Source organism: Podarcis melisellensis (genome assembly GCF_964234715.1).
Source record: "Podarcis melisellensis genome assembly, chromosome: 13".
Lineage (NCBI taxonomy): Eukaryota > Metazoa > Chordata > Lepidosauria > Squamata > Lacertidae > Podarcis > Podarcis melisellensis.
In genome coordinates this window covers 42,616,036-42,629,557 of record NC_138545.1, presented here as the reverse complement: position 1 = coordinate 42,629,557, position 13,522 = coordinate 42,616,036, and positions in this window count along the sequence as shown.

The following is a 13,522-nucleotide window of genomic DNA, read 5'->3' as shown; positions in this document are numbered from 1 at the left end:
GAAAAATGCCTAAGCCCCGGGGTCACAATTTCAGAAAAAATCTGGCTTTTGGCAATTCACTCAAAAATGTTGCCAAACGCTTGCAAATGCTCCCCTGAAATGTTTGGCTGTCGAAACAGGAGGCTTTTTATCACAGGAGAAGAAATCAGCCCTCAGCAACTTAACTGGCGGAAAAAGATTTCTTTGAAAAATCTCTAAGCCCCGGGGTCACAATTTCAGAAAAAATCCGACTTTTGGCAATTCACTCAAAAATGCTGCCAAACGCTGGAAAATGCTCCCCTGAAATGTTTGGCTGTCGAAACAGGAGGCTTTTTATCACAGGACAAGAAATCAGCCCTCAGCAACTTAACCGGCGGAAAAAGATTTTTTTGAAAAATCTCTAATCCCCGGGGTCACAATTTCAGAAAAAATCCGACTTTTGGCAATTCACTCAAAAATGCTGCCAAACGCTTGCAAATGCTCCGCTGAAATGTTTGGCAGTCGAAACAGAATGCTTTTTTTTCACAGGAGAAGAAATCAGCCCTCAGCAACTTAACGGGCGGAAAAAGATTTCTTTGAAAAATCCCTAAGCCCTGGGGTCACAATTTCAGAAAAAATCCGACTTTTGGCAATTCACTCAAAAATGCTGCCAAACGCTTGCAAATGCTCCGCTGAAATGTTTGGCAGTCGAAACAGAATGCTTTTTTTCCACAGGAGAAGAAATCAGCCCTCAGCAACTTAACCGGCGGAAAAAGATTTCTTTGAAAAATCCCTAAGCCCCGGGGTCACAATTTCAGAAAAAATCCGACTTTTGGCAATTCACTCAAAAATGGTGCCAAACGCTGGCAAACGTTCCCCTGAAATGTTTGGCAGTCGAAACAGAATGCTTTTTATCACAGGACAAGAAATCAGCCCTCAGTAACTTAACCGGCGGAAAAAGATTTTTTTGAAAAATCCCTAAGCCCCGGGGTCACAATTTCAGAAAAAATCCGACTTTTGGCAATTCACTCAAAAATGGTGCCAAACGCTGGCAAACGTTCCCCTGAAATGTTTGGCAGTCGAAACAGAATGCTTTTTATCACAGGACAAGAAAACAGCACTCAGTAACTTAACCGGCGGAAAAAGATTTTTTTGAAAAATCCCTAAGCCCCGGGGTCACAATTTCAGAAAAAATCTGACTTTTGGCAATTCACTCAAAAATGGGGCCAAACGCTTGCCAATGCTACCCTGAAATGTTTGGCTGTCGAAACAGGAGGCTTTTTATCACAGGACAAGAAATCAGCCCTCAGCAACTTAACCGGCGGAAAAAGATTTTTTTGAAAAATCTCTAAGCCCCGGGGTCACAATTTCAGAAAAAATCCGACTTTTGGCAATTCACTCAAAAATGGTGCCAAACGCTTGCAAATGCTCCGCTGAAATGTTTGGCAGTCGAAACAGAATGCTTTTTTTTCACAGGACAAGAAATCAGCCCTCAGCAACTTAACCGGCGGAAAAAGATTTTTTTGAAAAATCCCTAAGCCCCGGGGTCACAATTTCATAAAAAATCCGACTTTTGGCAATTCACTCAAAAATGCTGCCAAACGCTTGCAAATGCTCCCCTGAAATGTTTGGCTGTCGAAACAGGAGGCTTTTTATCACAGGACAAGAAATCAGCCCTCAGCAACTTAACCGGCGGAAAAAGATTTTTTTGAAAAATCCCTAAGCCCCGGGGTCACAATTTCAGAAAAAATCTGACTTTTGGCAATTCACTCAAAAATGGCGCCAAACGCTTGCAAATGCTCCGCTGAAATGTTTGACTGTCGAAACAGGAGGCTTTTTATCACAGGACAAGAAATCAGCCCTCAGCAACTTAACCGGCGGAAAGAGATTTTTTTGAAAAATCCCTAAGCCCCGGGGTCACAATTTCAGAAAAAATCTGACTTTTGGCAATTCACTCAAAAATGCTGCCAAACGCGGGCAAATGTTCCCCTGAAATGTTTGGCACTCGAAACAGGAGGGTTTTTATCACAGGACAAGAAATCAGCCCTCAGCAACTTAACCGATGGAAAAATATTTTTTTGAAAAATCTCTAAGCCCCGGGGTCACAATTTCAGAAAAAATCCGACTTTTGGCAATTCACTCAAAAATGCTGCCAAACGCTTGCAAATGCTCCCCTGAAATGTTTGGCAGTCGAAACAGAATGCTTTTTTTTCACAGGAGAAGAAATCAGCCCTCAGCAACTTAACCGGCGGAAAAAGATTTTTTTGAAAAATCCCTAAGCCCCGGGGTCACAATTTCTGAAAAAATCCGACTTTTGGCAATTCACTCAAAAATGTTGCCAAACGCTTGCAAATGCTCCCCTGAAATGTTTGGATGTGGAAACAGAAGGCTTTTTATCACAGGACAAGAAATCAGCCCTCAGCAACTTAACCGGCGGAAAAAGATTTTTTTGAAAAATCCCTATGCCCCGGGGTCACAATTTCAGAAAAAAATCTGACATTTGGCAATTCACTCAAAAATGGCGCCAAACGCTTGCAAATGCTCCCCTGAAATGTTTGGCTGTCAAAACAGGAGGCTTTTTATCACAGGACAAGAAATCAGCCCTCAGCAACTTAACCGGTGGAAAAAGATTTTTTTGAAAAATCTCTAAGCCCCGGGGTCACAATTTCTGAAAAAATCCGACTGTTGGCAATTCACTCAAAAATGTTGCCAAACGCTTGCCAATGCTCCCCTGAAATGTTTGGCTGTCAAAACAGGAGGCTTTTTATCACAGGACAAGAAATCAGCCCTCAGCAACTTAACCGGCGGAAAAAGATTTTTTTGAAAAATCTCTAAGCCCCGGGGTCACAATTTCAGAAAAAAACCGACTTTTGGCAATTCACTCAAAAATGCTGCCAAACGCTTGCAAATGCTCCGCTGAAATGTTTGGCAGTCGAAACAGAATGCTTTTTTTTCACAGGACAAGAAATCAGCCCTCAGCAACTTAACCGGCGGAAAAAGATTTTTTTGAAAAATCCCTAAGCCCCGGGGTCACAATTTCATAAAAAATCCGACTTTTGGCAATTCACTCAAAAATGCTGCCAAACGCTGGAAAATGCTCCCCTGAAATGTTTGGCTGTCGAAACAGGAGGCTTTTTATCACAGGACAAGAAATCAGCCGTCAGCAACTTAACCGGCGGAAAGAGATTTTTTTGAAAAATCCCTAAGCCCCGGGGTCACAATTTCAGAAAAAATCTGACTTTTGGCAATTCACTCAGAAATGCAGCCAAACGCTTGCAAATGCTCCCCTGAAATGTTTGGCTGTCGAAACAGGAGGCTTTTTATCACAGGACAAGAAATCAGCCCTCAGCAACTTAACCGGCGGAAAAAGATTTTTTTGAAAAATCTCTAAGCCCCGGGGTCACAATTTCAGAAAAAATCCGACTTTTGGCAATTCACTCAAAAATGCTGCCAAATGCTTGCAAATGCTCCCCTGAAATGTTTGGCAGTCGAAACAGAATGCTTTTTTTTCACAGGAGAAGAAATCAGCCCTCAGCAACTTAACCGGCGGAAAAAGATTTTTTTGAAAAATCCCTAAGCCCCGGGGTCACAATTTCAGAAAAAATCCGACTTTTGGCAATTCACTCAAAAATGTTGCCAAACGCTTGCAAATGCTCCCCTGAAATGTTTGGCTGTGGAAACAGAAGGCTTTTTATCACAGGACAAGAAATCAGCCCTCAGCAACTTAACCGGCGGAAAAAGATTTTTTGGAAAAATCCCTAAGCCCCGGGGTCACAATTTCAGAAAAAATCCGACTTTTGGCAATTCACTCAAAAATGCTGCCAAACGCTGGAAAATGCTCCCCTGAAATGTTTGGCTGTCGAAACAGGAGGCTTTTTATCACAGGACAAGAAATCAGCCCTCAGCAACTTAACAGGCGGAAAAAGATTTTTTTGAAATATCCCTAAGCCCCGGGGTCACAATTTCAGAAAAAAATCTGACTTTTGGCCATTCACTCAAAAATGATGCCAACCGGTTGCAAATGCTCCCCTGAAAGCTTTGGCGATGGAAACAGAAGGCTTTTTATCACAGGAGAAGAAATCAGCCCTCAGGAACTTAACCGGCGGAAAAAGATTTTTTTGAAAAATCTCTAAGCCCCGGGGTCACAATTTCAGAAAAAATCCGACTTTTGGCAATTCACTCAAAAATGCTGCCAAACGCTTGCAAATGCTCCGCTGAAATGTTTGGCAGTCGAAACAGAATGCTTTTTTTTCGCAGGAGAAGAAATCAGCCCTCAGGAACTTAACCGGCGGAAAAAGATTTTTTTGAAAAATCTCTAATCCCCGGGGTCACAATTTCAGAAAAAATCCGACTTTTGGCAATTCACTCAAAAATGCTGCCAAACGCTTGCAAATGCTCCGCAGAAATGTTTGGCAGTCGAAACAGAATGCTTTTTTTTCACAGGAGAAGAAATCAGCCCTCAGCAACTTAACCGGCGGAAAAAGATTTCTTTGAAAAATCCCTAAGCCCCGGGGTCACAATTTCTGAAAAAATCCGACTTTAGGCAATTCACTCAAAAATGCTGCCAAACGCTGGCAAATGTTCCCCTGAAATGTTTGGCAGTCGAAACAGAATGCCTTTTTTTCGCAGGAGAAGAAATCAGCCCTCAGGAACTTAACCGGCGGAAAAAGATTTTTTTGAAAAATCCCAAAGCCCCGGGGTCACAATTTCAGAATAAATCTGACTTTTGGCAATTCACTCAAAAATGGCGCCAAACGCTTGCAAATGCTCCCCTGAAATGTTTGGCTGTCGAAACAGGAGGCTTTTTATCACAGGACAGCAAATCAGCCCTCAGCAACTTAACCGGCGGAAACAGATTTTTTTGAAAAATCCCTAAGCCCCGGGGTCACAATTTCAGAAAAAAACTGACTTTTGGCAATTCACTCAAAAATGGTGCCAAACGCTTGCAAATGCTCCCCTGAAATGTTTGGCTGTCGAAACAGATGGCTTTTTATCACAGGAGAAGAAATCAGCCCTCAGCAACTTAACCGGCGGAAACAGATTTTTTTGAAAAATCCCTAAGCCCCGGGGTCACAATTTCAGAAAAAAACTGACTTTTGGCAATTCACTCAAAAATGGTGCCAAACGCTTGCAAATGCTCCCCTGAAATGTTTGGCTGTCGAAACAGATGGCTTTTTATCACAGGAGAAGAAATCAGCCCTCAGCAACTTAACCGGCGGAAAAAGATTTTTTTGAAAAATGCCTAAGCCCCGGGGTCACAATTTCAGAAAAAATCTGGCTTTTGGCAATTCACTCAAAAATGGTGCCAAACGCTTGCAAATGCTCCCCTGAAATGTTTGGCTGTGGAAACAGAAGGCTTTTTATCACAGGACAAGAAATCAGCCCTCAGCAACTTAACCGGCGGAAAAAGATTTTTTTGAAAAATCCCTAAGCCCCGGGGTCACAATTTCAGAAAAAATCCGACTTTTGGCAATTCACTCAAAAATGCTGCCAAACGCTTGCAAATGCTCCCCTGAAATGTTTGGCTGTCGAAACAGATGGCTTTTTATCACAGGAGAAGAAATCAGCCCTCAGCAACTTAACCGGCGGAAAAAGATTTTTTTGAAAAATGCCTAAGCCCCGGGATCACAATTTCAGAAAAAATCTGGCTTTTGGCAATTCACTCAAAAATGGTGCCAAACGCTTGCAAATGCTCCCCTGAAATGTTTGGCTGTCGAAACAGGAGGATTTTTATCACAGGACAAGAAATCAGCCCTCAGCAACTTAACTGGCGGAAAAAGATTTCTTTGAAAAATCTCTAAGCCCCGGGGTCACAATTTCAGAAAAGATCCGACTTTTGGCAATTCACTCAAAAATGCTGCCAAACGCTGGAAAATGCTCCCCTGAAATGTTTGGCTGTCGAAACAGGAGGATTTTTATCACAGGACAAGAAATCAGCCCTCAGCAACTTAACAGGCGGAAAAAGATTTTTTTGAAATATCCCTAAGCCCCGGGGTCACAATTTCAGAAAAAAATCTGACTTTTGGCAATTCACTTAAAAATGGCGCCAAACGCTTGCAAATGCTCCCCTGAAATGTTTGGCTGTCAAAACAGGAGGCTTTTTATCACAGGACAAGAAATCAGCCCTCAGCAACTTAACCGGCGGAAAAAGTTTTTTTTGAAAAATCTCTAATCCCCGGGGTCACAATTTCAGAAAAAATCCGACTTTTGGCAATTCACTCAAAAATGCTGCCAAACGCTTGCAAATGCTCCGCTGAAATGTTTGGCAGTCGAAACAGAATGCTTTTTTTTCACAGGAGAAGAAATCAGCCCTCAGCAACTTAACGGGCGGAAAAAGATTTCTTTGAAAAATCCCTAAGCCCTGGGGTCACAATTTCAGAAAAAATCCGACTTTTGGCAATTCACTCAAAAATGCTGCCAAACGCTTGCAAATGCTCCGCTGAAATGTTTGGCAGTCGAAACAGAATGCTTTTTTTCCACAGGAGAAGAAATCAGCCCTCAGCAACTTAACCGGCGGAAAAAGATTTCTTTGAAAAATCCCTAAGCCCCGGGGTCACAATTTCAGAAAAAATCCGACTTTTGGCAATTCACTCAAAAATGGTGCCAAACGCTGGCAAACGTTCCCCTGAAATGTTTGGCAGTCGAAACAGAATGCTTTTTATCACAGGACAAGAAATCAGCCCTCAGTAACTTAACCGGCGGAAAAAGATTTTTTTGAAAAATCCCTAAGCCCCGGGGTCACAATTTCAGAAAAAATCCGACTTTTGGCAATTCACTCAAAAATGGTGCCAAACGCTGGCAAACGTTCCCCTGAAATGTTTGGCAGTCGAAACAGAATGCTTTTTATCACAGGACAAGAAATCAGCTCTCAGTAACTTAACCGGCGGAAAAAGATTTTTTTGAAAAATCCCTAAGCCCCGGGGTCACAATTTCAGAAAAAATCTGACTTTTGGCAATTCACTCAAAAATGGGGCCAAACGCTTGCCAATGCTACCCTGAAATGTTTGGCTGTCGAAACAGGAGGCTTTTTATCACAGGACAAGAAATCAGCCCTCAGCAACTTAACCGGCGGAAAAAGATTTTTTTGAAAAATCTCTAAGCCCCGGGGTCACAATTTCAGAAAAAATCCGACTTTTGGCAATTCACTCAAAAATGGTGCCAAACGCTTGCAAATGCTCCGCTGAAATGTTTGGCAGTCGAAACAGAATGCTTTTTTTTCACAGGACAAGAAATCAGCCCTCAGCAACTTAACCGGCGGAAAAAGATTTTTTTGAAAAATCCCTAAGCCCCGGGGTCACAATTTCAGAAAAAATCTGACTTTTGGCAATTCACTCAAAAATGCAGCCAAACGCTTGCAAATGCTCCCCTGAAATGTTTGGCTGTCGAAACAGGAGGCTTTTTATCACAGGACAAGAAATCAGCCCTCAGCAACTTAACCGGCGGAAAAAGATTTTTTTGAAAAATCCCTAAGCCCCGGGGTCACAATTTCAGAAAAAATCTGACTTTTGGCAATTCACTCAAAAATGCTGCCAAACGCGGGCAAATGTTCCCCTGAAATGTTTGGCTGTCGAAACAGGAGGGTTTTTATCACAGGACAAGAAATCAGCCCTCAGCAACTTAACCGGTGGAAAAAGATTTTTTTGAAAAATCTCTAAGCCCCGGGGTCACAATTTCAGAAAAAATCCGACTTTTGGCAATTCACTCAAAAATGCTGCCAAACGCTTGCAAATGCTCCCCTGAAATGTTTGGCTGTGGAAACAGAAGGCTTTTTATCACAGGACAAGAAATCAGCCCTCAGCAACTTAACCGGCGGAAAAAGATTTTTTTGAAAAATCCCTAAGCCCCGGGGTCACAATTTCAGAAAAAAATCTGACATTTGGCAATTCACTCAAAAATGGCGCCAAACGCTTGCAAATGCTCCCCTGAAATGTTTGGCTGTCAAAACAGGAGGCTTTTTATCACAGGACAAGAAATCAGCCCTCAGCAACTTAACCGGCGGAAAAAGATTTTTTTGAAAAATCTCTAAGCCCCGGGGTCACAATTTCAGAAAAAATCCGACTTTTGGCAATTCACTCAAAAATACTGCCAAACGCTTGCAAATGCTCCGCTGAAATGTTTGGCAGTCGAAACAGAATGCTTTTTTTCCACAGGAGAAGAAATCAGCCCTCAGCAACTTAACCGGCGGAAAAAGATTTCTTTGAAAAATCCCTAAGCCCCGGGGTCACAATTTCAGAAAAAATCCGACTTTAGGCAATTCACTCAAAAATGCTGCCAAACGCTTGCCAATGCTCCCCTGAAATGTTTGGCAGTCGAAACAGAATGCTTTTTATCACAGGACAAGAAATCAGCCCTCAGCAACTTAACCGGCGAAAAAAGATTTTTTTGAAAAATCCCTAAGCCCCGGGGTCACAATTTCAGAAAAAAATCCGACTTTTGGCAATTCACTCAAAAATGCTGCCAAACGCTTGCCAATGCTCCCCTGAAATGTTTGGCAGTCGAAACAGAATGCTTTTTATCACAGGACAAGAAATCAGCCCTCAGCAACTTAACCGGCGAAAAAAGATTTTTTTGAAAAATCCCTAAGCCCCGGGGTCACAATTTCAGAAAAAAATCCGACTTTTGGCAATTCACTCAAAAATGGTGCCAAACGCTGGCAAACGTTCCCCTGAAATGTTTGGCAGTCGAAACAGGAGGCTTTTTATCACAGGACAAGAAATCAGCCCTCAGCAACTTAACCGGCGGAAAAAGATTTTTTTTGAAAAATCTCTAAGCCCCAGGGTCACAATTTCAGAAAAAATCCGACTTTTGGCAATTCACTCAAAAATGCTGCCAAACGCTTGCCAATGCTCCCCTGAAATGTTCCGCTGTCGAAACAGGAGGCTTTTTATCACAGGACAAGAAATCAGCCCTCAGCAACTTAACCGGCGGAAAAAGATTTTTTTGAAAAATCTCTAAACCCCGGGATCACAATTTCAGAAAAAATCCGACTTTTGGCAATTCACTCAAAAATGCTGCCAAACGCTTGCAAATGATCCCCTGAAATGTTTGGCAGTCGAAACAGAATGCTTTTTTTTCACAGGAGAAGAAATCAGCCCTCAGCAACTTAACCGGCGGAAAAAGATTTTTTTGAAAAATCCCTAAGCCCCGGGGTCACAATTTCAGAAAAAAATCTGACATTTGGCAATTCACTCAAAAATGGCGCCAAACGCTTGCAAATGCTCCCCTGAAATGTTTGGCTGTCAAAACAGGAGGCTTTTTATCACAGGACAAGAAATCAGCCCTCAGCAACTTAACCGGCGGAAAAAGTTTTTTTTGAAAAATCTCTAATCCCCGGGGTCACAATTTCAGAAAAAATCCGACTTTTGGCAATTCACTCAAAAATGCTGCCAAACGCTTGCAAATGCTCCCCTGAAATGTTTGGCAGTCGAAGCAGAATGCTTTTTTTCCACAGGAGAAGAAATCAGCCCTCAGCAACTTAACCGGCGGAAAAAGATTTCTTTGAAAAATCCCTAAGCCCCGGGGTCACAATTTCAGAAAATATCCGACTTTAGGCAATTCACTCAAAAATGCTGCCAAACGCTTGCCAATGCTCCCCTGAAATGTTTGGCAGTCGAAACAGAATGCTTTTTATCACAGGACAAGAAATCAGCCCTCAGCAACTTAACCGGCGAAAAAAGATTTTTTTGAAAAATCCCTAAGCCCCGGGGTCACAATTTCAGAAAAAAATCCGACTTTTGGCAATTCACTCAAAAATGCTGCCAAACGCTTGCCAATGCTCCCCTGAAATGTTTGGCAGTCGAAACAGAATGCTTTTTATCACAGGACAAGAAATCAGCCCTCAGCAACTTAACCGGCGAAAAAAGATTTTTTTGAAAAATCCCTAAGCCCCGGGGTCACAATTTCAGAAAAAAATCCGACTTTTGGCAATTCACTCAAAAATGTTGCCAAACGCTTGCCAATGCTCCCCTGAAATGTTTGGCTGTCGAAACAGGAGGCTTTTTATCACATGACAAGAAATAAGCCCTCAGTAACTTAACCGGCGGAAAAAGATTTTTTTGAAAAATCTCTAAGCCCCGGGGTCACAATTTCAGAAAAAATCCGACTTTTGGCAATTCACTCAAAAATGCTGCCAAACGCTTGCAAATGCTCCGCTGAAATGTTTGGCAGTCGAAACAGAATGCTTTTTTTTCACAGGACAAGAAATCAGCCCTCAGCAACTTAACCGGCGGAAAAAGATTTTTTTGAAAAATCCCTAAGCCCCGGGGTCACAATTTCATAAAAAATCCGACTTTTGGCAATTCACTCAAAAATGCTGCCAAACGCTGGAAAATGCTCCCCTGAAATGTTTCGCTGTCGAAACAGGAGGCTTTTTATCACAGGACAAGAAATCAGCCGTCAGCAACTTAACCGGCGGAAAGAGATTTTTTTGAAAAATCCCTAAGCCCCGGGGTCACAATTTCAGAAAAAAACTGACTTTTGGCAATTCACTCAGAAATGCAGCCAAACGCTTGCAAATGCTCCCCTGAAATGTTTGGCTGTCGAAACAGGAGGCTTTTTATCACAGGACAAGAAATCAGCCCTCAGCAACTTAACCGGCGGAAAAAGATTTTTTTGAAAAATCTCTAAGCCCCGGGGTCACAATTTCAGAAAAAATCCGACTTTTGGCAATTCACTCAAAAATGCTGCCAAACGCTTGCAAATGCTCCCCTGAAATGTTTGGCTGTCGAAAGAGGAGGCTTTTTATCACAGGACAAGAAAAAAGCCCTCAGCAACTTAACCGGCGGAAAAAGATTTTTTTGAAAAATCCCTAAGCCCCGGGGTCACAATTTCAGAAAAAATCCGACTTTTGGCAATTCACTCAAAAATGTTGCCAAACGCTTGCAAATGCTCCCCTGAAATGTTTGGCTGTGGAAACAGAAGGCTTTTTATCACAGAACAAGAAATCAGACCTCAGCAACTTAACCGGCGGAAAAAGATTTTTTTGAAAAATCCCTAAGCCCCGGGGTCACAATTTCAGAAAAAATCCGACTTTTGGCAATTCACTCAAAAATGCTGCCAAACGCTGGAAAATGCTCCCCTGAAATGTTTGGCTGTCAAAACAGGAGGCTTTTTATCACAGGACAAGAAATCAGCCCTCAGCAACTTAACAGGCGGAAAAAGATTTTTTTGAAATATCCCTAAGCCCCGGGGTCACAATTTCAGAAAAAAATCTGACTTTTGGCAATTCACTCAAAAATGGGGCCAAACGCTTGCAAATGCTCCCCTGAAATGTTTGGCTGTCGAAACAGGAGGCTTTTTATCACAGGACAAGAAATCAGCCCTCAGTAACTTAACCGGCGGAAAAAGATTTTTTTGAAAAATCCCTAAGCCCCGGGGTCACAATTTCAGAAAAAAATCCGACTTTTGGCAATTCACTCAAAAATGGTGCCAAACGCTGGCAAACGTTCCCCTGAAATGTTTGGCAGTCGAAACAGAATGCTTTTTATCACAGGAGAAGAAATCAGCCCTCAGCAACTTAACCGGCGGAAAAAGATTTTTTTGAAAAATCCCTAAGCCCCGGGGTCACAATTTCAGAAAAAATCCGACTTTTGGCAATTCACTCAAAAATGTTGCCAAACGCTTGCCAATGCTCCCCTGAAATGTTTGGCTGTCAAAACAGGAGGCTTTTTATCACAGGACAAGAAATCAGCCCTCAGCAACTTAACAGGCGGAAAAAGATTTTTTTGAAATATCCCTAAGCCCCGGGGTCACAATTTCAGAAAAAAATCTGACTTTTGGCAATTCACTCAAAAATGGGGCCAAACGCTTGCAAATGCTCCCCTGAAATGTTTGGCTGTCGAAACAGGAGGCTTTTTATCACATGACAAGAAATCAGCCCTCAGTAACTTAACCGGCGGAAAAAGATTTTTTTGAAAAATCTCTAAGCCCCGGGGTCACAATTTCAGAAAAAATCCGACTTTTGGCAATTCACTCAAAAATGCTGCCAAACGCTTGCAAATGCTCCGCTGAAATGTTTGGCAGTCGAAACAGAATGCTTTTTTTTCACAGGACAAGAAATCAGCCCTCAGCAACTTAACCGGCGGAAAAAGATTTTTTTGAAAAATCCCTAAGCCCCGGGGTCACAATTTCATAAAAAATCTGACTTTTGGCAATTCACTCAAAAATGCTGCCAAACGCTGGAAAATGCTCCCCTGAAATGTTTGGCTGTCGAAACAGGAGGCTTTTTATCACAGGACAAGAAATCAGCCGTCAGCAACTTAACCGGCGGAAAGAGATTTTTTTGAAAAATCCCTAAGCCCCGGGGTCACAATTTCAGAAAAAATCCGACTTTTGGCAATTCACTCAAAAATGCTGCCAAACGCTTGCAAATGCTCCCCTGAAATGTTTGGCTGTCGAAAGAGGAGGCTTTTTATCACAGGACAAGAAAAAAGCCCTCAGCAACTTAACCGGCGGAAAAAGATTTTTTTGAAAAATCCCTAAGCCCCGGGGTCACAATTTCAGAAAAAATCCGACTTTTGGCAATTCACTCAAAAATGTTGCCAAACGCTTGCAAATGCTCCCCTGAAATGTTTGGCTGTGGAAACAGAAGGCTTTTTATCACAGAACAAGAAATCAGACCTCAGCAACTTAACCGGCGGAAAAAGATTTTTTTGAAAAATCCCTAAGCCCCGGGGTCACAATTTCAGAAAAAATCCGACTTTTGGCAATTCACTCAAAAATGCTGCCAAACGCTGGAAAATGCTCCCCTGAAATGTTTGGCTGTCAAAACAGGAGGCTTTTTATCACAGGACAAGAAATCAGCCCTCAGCAACTTAACAGGCGGAAAAAGATTTTTTTGAAATATCCCTAAGCCCCGGGGTCACAATTTCAGAAAAAAATCTGACTTTTGGCAATTCACTCAAAAATGGGGCCAAACGCTTGCAAATGCTCCCCTGAAATGTTTGGCTGTCGAAACAGGAGGCTTTTTATCACAGGACAAGAAATCAGCCCTCAGTAACTTAACCGGCGGAAAAAGATTTTTTTGAAAAATCCCTAAGCCCCGGGGTCACAATTTCAGAAAAAAATCCGACTTTTGGCAATTCACTCAAAAATGGTGCCAAACGCTGGCAAACGTTCCCCTGAAATGTTTGGCAGTCGAAACAGAATGCTTTTTATCACAGGAGAAGAAATCAGCCCTCAGCAACTTAACCGGCGGAAAAAGATTTTTTTGAAAAATCCCTAAGCCCCGGGGTCACAATTTCAGAAAAAATCCGACTTTTGGCAATTCACTCAAAAATGTTGCCAAACGCTTGCCAATGCTCCCCTGAAATGTTTGGCTGTCAAAACAGGAGGCTTTTTATCACAGGACAAGAAATCAGCCCTCAGCAACTTAACAGGCGGAAAAAGATTTTTTTGAAATATCCCTAAGCCCCGGGGTCACAATTTCAGAAAAAAATCTGACTTTTGGCAATTCACTCAAAAATGGGGCCAAACGCTTGCAAATGCTCCCCTGAAATGTTTGGCTGTCGAAACAGGAGGCTTTTTATCACATGACAAGAAATCAGCCCTCAGTAACTTAACCGGC